Raw genomic sequence first — 6,574 nt, forward strand, 5'->3', positions numbered from 1 at the left:
AGTGGGTTCCAGAGTTTAATCTTCCTCTGGTCATAGTCATCATATTTCATCTTCTTCCGCTGCAACAAAATGATGTTCATCCTCCTTTCCAGTTCAGATTCCAGAAGCTCCTAGAAGAAGTTCCGTTGATTCCATCTTGCACCAGAATCAGCTGGATCCTTCTTCCATCACCTCTTTTTGATTTAATCCTCTTAATTTTTTTATTGAATTGATTTTCTATTCGTACTTTATAAGTTAAAAACACATCAAAGGTTTCATCCTTATGTTTAATTAAGTACACTTTGGTGTATCTAGAATAATCATCTATAAAGGCTACAAAATAATTTTTATCACCTTTAGACATGGTTTGTTTTAAATCAGATAGATCAGTATGATTAACCCTAACAATTCAGTTTGATGTTCTATAGGATAACAACTTTTCTTCGTTATTTTACACATATATTATATTTATCACTTTGTTTATCATGCATATTGATTAATTCTAATTGTTGTAATTTCATAATATATGAAAAGTTCACATGTTCTAATCTAGCATGCCACATATCCTATAAGTCAATAATATAAATAGAAGAACATGATTCATTAATAATTTCTGAAATATTAAGTACAAAGAAACATTGATTACAATATTCCTTCCCCATAAAATATTATTTTTTTATCATTACAATCTTGTTAGATTCAAATAACACTTTGAGCTCAACTTTTCCCAATAGTACTACATATATTAGATTAAACTTTTATAAAGGGCACATGTAGTACATCACTCAAGGTCAGACTTACCAGATGTGAGTTTTAAAAGAACTTTCCCTTTTTCCTGGAACATGAGTTGTCTTGGAATCACAAATATACATGTGTTCTCCTCCATCCCCACATTAGGGTGCCTGATAGCACTAGAGTTTACCATACATTTGCTCACACTAGTCATCATATTTATTTCGAAAATGATTGCAATAATATTTATATATTCTCCTTCGACTATATTTTCTTCAAGAGGATTATCGATCCTACATTTAATTTCTTTAAAAGTGGAGTTATATGTAATGGGATGAAAAATTTTAAAATTAACTTTACTCTTATGATCAAGTTTTTCCTCATACCTTTTTGAAGCTTTAGCAGATAATGTCCTAGTCCTTGAGGCAAGTTTATGAAAAGATTGACTGTGTTTTGAAAACACATTTTGACTTCTTTGATGTAAAGTTGGTGTTGGTATTCATATCGTGAGCCATTAAATTCTTAAAATTGTTGTAAAAGTTGACAAAAACACAAACTAGATAAGCATCCTGAGATGTGTAAATTCACTGTTCTTAAAGACCTATCCACGGTGTATAACCTAAGTCCTATAATATAACCAAAACTTTTTTGATTTTCTAAGAATCTTATACCTAACAAGAAAAAGTCTTTTAAAATAATAAATATACCCAAAATATTATAAAAGTAATATAAAAGAGAAAAGAAAATTAGAGAATGAGAAAGATGAGAAAATAAGAGGTAATGTCTTATGTCTTTTCTGAGCAACAATTGCCATCTCATTATAAGTGAGGATGGGTTAGAAACATCTCAGCCTTCAATTGAAAATTTGCAAAGAACCAACACTAACGAAAGGGAAACGACAACTTACGACTCAAGCTTAACAAAATATTGATTGAAACGAACTTGCACTACATTCAAGAATGTAGCATAGGCTTGCAGTTTTAAGAACAAGAAGGATGCAATAACTTATATATTTTTGCATACATTTATGAACATTGTTTTTATAACACAATCCAAAACATAAGATAAAGAAATAGAAAGGGAAGGGTAGGGAAGAGGTCCATGGATGAAGAAGACGAAGATGACTAGGGGCTTTTGTGAAAGTGAAGGAAGGGGTTTTGGAGGAGGTAGAAGAAGAAGGGAATGCCGAGGGAGGAAGGGGTTTCGCTCAAGGTGGAAGAAGATGGGATGGAAGGTGAGGTGGAGGTGGGGAATGGCTGCCAATGAATGTGAAAGAAAGTATAAAGGTGGAAGAAAGTACGAAGATGCAGTGGTGGAGGACGAAGGAGATGAAAGAAAGAATATGAAAATATTTTTTTTTCACTTTTCTTATGGATGTGGAGGAACAAATACCCCAAGGTGTTTCACCCTACACCTTCAAGGGTTTCATCATACATCTCCAAATTCCAGATATGCCCTCTAATTAATAAGGTTTGGTGAAAACTAAATGAAATGGTTAACCAACTTATTTAATGAGCTCACCCCGTTTTATAGTTCCTTGTCTTGCACCTCCTGTACCTCTTTTATTTTGTTCTTTCTTGTGTGTTGTCCTTGTGTATGTCTTCCATTCTCGCTGAATTCAAAGAGTTTTAAAAGACATTTGAGAGAGATTTTTTGTTGGAGAAGTGTGGTAGAGGTGTTGTTGTGTTTGTGATTTTTTTGAAGTTTCTTGAGTCAAACTGGTGCATAAGTTTATTTGGAAGCTCCAGGTCGTAATCGTATTTTGTAATTCGACACATACCCCTCGGATATTGAAATACGATCGGATATCAAAATTCAAAAATATGTTCACTGGATGTTGAAATCTGAATCCTTCTCTATTGGATTTCAGAATCTGATAGAGGAGAAATCGAATTTCGACATCTGATGTATAGGTTTTTCAGATTTTGATATCTGATATGTGTTTAACCTATGTTTAGTGTCGTTATCATTTTTTCTTTCTGTGCTTTGCTTCAATTTTAATTGTTGAGATTGTTGATAGGAAGAACACTGGTTTAGCTGAACCTACAATCTCAAAGCTTCTGATAATGCTGGGAGAATACTCTTATAGTGTTCTGATATTCATGTTATGCTCTGATATATTCTGTTTGCAAATGTTTGCAATGTTTGCTCTGATACATGCTCTGATACATTTGCTAATCATTTGCACTAATACATTTTGACATGATATGATTTGATTTGTACAACATGAATCATGGTTGTGCATCATAAAAGAAGGGGGAGATTGTTGAGAATGTTGATAGGAAGAGCACTGGTTTAGCTGAACCTACAATCTCAAAGCTTCTGGTTTTTTATGATGACAACATAATTGATAACACATGTGTTGTTATATGTGTTACATGTTCTATTGCTTCATGCTATATGTTTTAATCAATGTGTAAATCTGTTTAAAAGCATTGAGTACATGATTGTGTTGATACATTGCATTTCACTGTGCTATATAATTGATTTTATTGGTGAATGCATGTCTGATGTTTTATAAAAGGAAAACCACAAGCACTTATGTTGAACTTTTAATTGTATGGCAAAACAACAATTTTAAGTCGACTTCATTATGGGTGAGTCGAGTAAAACTCTTGGCTTTGCACAAACTATTTTCAAAGTGTGCTGTGAGATTTTCAAAGAGGAAGTTTTTCAAAACTTTTTCTAACTGTGTTACATAATCGATTATATGCAACTTGCATTCGATTAAGTCTGTTACAGTCTTGAAATTCTGTTAATGCTTGTGTTAAATGTTACAATGACTATATTTTTAAATATGTTGACCAAACATTTATTGTGATTCGACTGCATTAATTGTACATTCAATTAACTGCATTGATTACTGCTAATTACTTTGATTGAATTGTTACATTCAACTGCATTAGTAGCTTAGTCGATTAAAATGCGTCAGAATTGTGTTTGTCTATAAATTGACGCGAACTTGATTTTTGTAAGAACTTTTGTGATTCTAACAGTTTGTGATATATTTTGCAAAAAGTGTATTCTTACAGAGAAAGGGAAAGAGCTCCAAGAAACAAGAAGTGACATGGTGATCATCTACTTATGGATTCTTGAAGAGCAAGTTAACTGCACTTACAAAGGCTGATCAAATCTGCACATTGGGTGTTACTGAAAGATCAAAGGCTATAATCTTGTAAAGATTGGATTGAGGTTTCCCTGTTGTGATTACAGGAAGAAGAGCGTGCTGCGTTCTTGACTTTGAGGGTGGCTCAAAGGGTTAGACTGCAGGAGAGGGGATTCTTGTTGTTAGTTTGTTTTGTATATGCCTATATTTTGATTAGAGGGTTAGAGAGGTGTTTTATATTTTTGACCTTGATCATTATAGTGCATTGACTTCCTATGGTTGGAAGGACACTGAATGTAGGCTTGCTCGAACTATCCCTACACCTTTTATTCAGTCGACTGCATATTGTATTGAATCGATTATATTTCCACTACATCAACAAATCTTTTTCCTTGCGTTTCAAGAAAGATTTTAAAGGCATCCACTTTACGAAAAAGATTTAAAGAAACCTTTGTTTTACATTTCACCCATTCAGCCCCTCTTGGTGTGAGAAATTAAGCCATTCTATTTTCAACATTAATGATTTTAGCTTTCCAAAGTGATAATATATTATATTCCAATTAATTAATTATGACTATCAATATTATCATAATAACCGTATTCTTAATTATTATTATTTCTCATTTATTATTATTACTCATTTATGACCTTATTATCATACATTAAAGTTAAAATTTATGTTGTGTGGAAAATTAAAAAATTTAATAACAAATGAAACTAATCAAAATTGTGTGCTCAATGTTTAAAAATAGAAAACATATAGAAATTATTACTATCAAAAATACTATATCGGATATGAAAATCCAAAGTTTCTGTTATTGGATTTTCATATTTGATACAGTGTTTTTGATAATTTTTTATTTTTTATTTATATTTTTTGTAAATGTTTGTTGGATTACTTTAAAATGTTTTATTATATTATTTCTAAATGTTTAATTAGGTGATTTGTATAAATTAATTTAATTTATGGAAAATTTAAATTTATTTATAATTGATATGAAAATTTTAAAATATTTTTTAGTTAGTGTTAAAATTTTATTATTTTGGTGTTTTTTAAGTATATTAGATTATTTATAATTGTTTAATTTGTTGTATTAGTTTATGATTTTTTAATTTAATTATAAATGACTAATTTATTATTAATTTTTAATGTTGTTAACATTTTTTTATAAAATAAAGTGTATGACTTTTTCTAATTTATTAAAAAAAATTGGTATTTAAAATTGTTATGTAAAACATTTTTTAGGTAGTTTTGAAAGACATATATAAGTTAGTAGTATACAAAAATATATCGGATATGGAAATCGGATAATGTTTTTCATAGTTTTCTTTTTAATTTTTAATTATATTATTTAAAAATATTTATTATATTATTTGAAAATGTTTTATTATATTAATTATAAATGTTTAATTAGATAGTTTGTTTGAATTTATTTAATTTATTTATTTAAAATTGATATGATATCCTAATAATAAAATTAATAAAATCCTAATATTTCATTAAAAAAATAACTATACATCTTAAAATTATGAAAAATTTAAAAAACATAAAACAAATAAAACGTTAAATAATTGAAAATAATAAAATTTAATCAAAATATAATTAACTACTTAATTACTATATATATATATATATATATATATATATATATATATATATATATATATATATATCAAATCATAAAAATTTATTAACAATAAAACAATTTATAGTAAAAAAATATATAATAAATTAAAAATCCTTTTTAAAATACAATTAAATCATTCAAAATAATTAAATTAAAACTAATTCGGATTTAGAAAATCGATTTAGAAAACCAATTCTATTCTTATTGAAATTTGAAATCCAATGTCAAATCAGATTTCGAAATTCGATTAATGCCTTTTCATGTTTTTTCAAATTCGATTCCTCATAACACAACTTCTATATAAATTTTTCTCTCCTTTCTCTCGTCCAAAGTTTCTATGTACAAATCCTAAAACACATCTACAAACATGTTATAATGAAAATATTTCGACATACCCCTAATATGAAAGTATTTCGACATGAAATAATGAAGAGTTTTCAATAGAATTCTATCAAACAAAACCAATAAAAAAAATGGCTTGGAAGTATTATATGTTTGATGCTTTATTCATTTCTTTTCACTCATGTTATATGTTTGATGTTTGATTTCAACTGAAATATACAATCAACCAGTGCATTATTCTTTTGATTCTGTGCACATTTTTAACAGACTGTTAAAGATTAATTTTTATTCATGCGTGTTTTCCTATGAAGTAAAAAAATAGACCTTGAAATATACAATAAATATGAGAAAAAACTATTATCACCACCAACTTATTAAATTAAAAGCTAACTCCTTTGATTTTTTTTAAATTATTTTGTGACTTTACTAAAAGAACCCTACATTTTACTTAATCTGATCGTTTTCCTATTCTTTATTAAAACTATTCAAATAAATGTCTATATCATTAGACCAACCCAACTAAAATTTGATTAAAATAGCATCAATTCTTTATTGGGCCAAAGAGCCTTCTAAGGCCCATTAAAAGTAGGGGATTTCTTTTTATCTCTTTTTAATAAATAATAAAAATTCTATTTCACCCTTATTATGAAAGGTTTGCACAACCTAAAATAGGTTTTTAGATTTAGAAGTCACTTCCCAATTTTAAAATCTGAAACAACTTTTGAATTGTACAATTCAGAATTGATTTCTAGACTTTTTAAATATCAAACTCATTAAAAAATTAAAA

The sequence above is a fragment of the Vigna umbellata genome, chromosome 7 (genome assembly GCF_029865625.1).
Source record: "Vigna umbellata cultivar VRB3 chromosome 7, Vumbellata_1.0, whole genome shotgun sequence".
Classification (NCBI taxonomy): Eukaryota; Viridiplantae; Streptophyta; class Magnoliopsida; order Fabales; family Fabaceae; genus Vigna; species Vigna umbellata.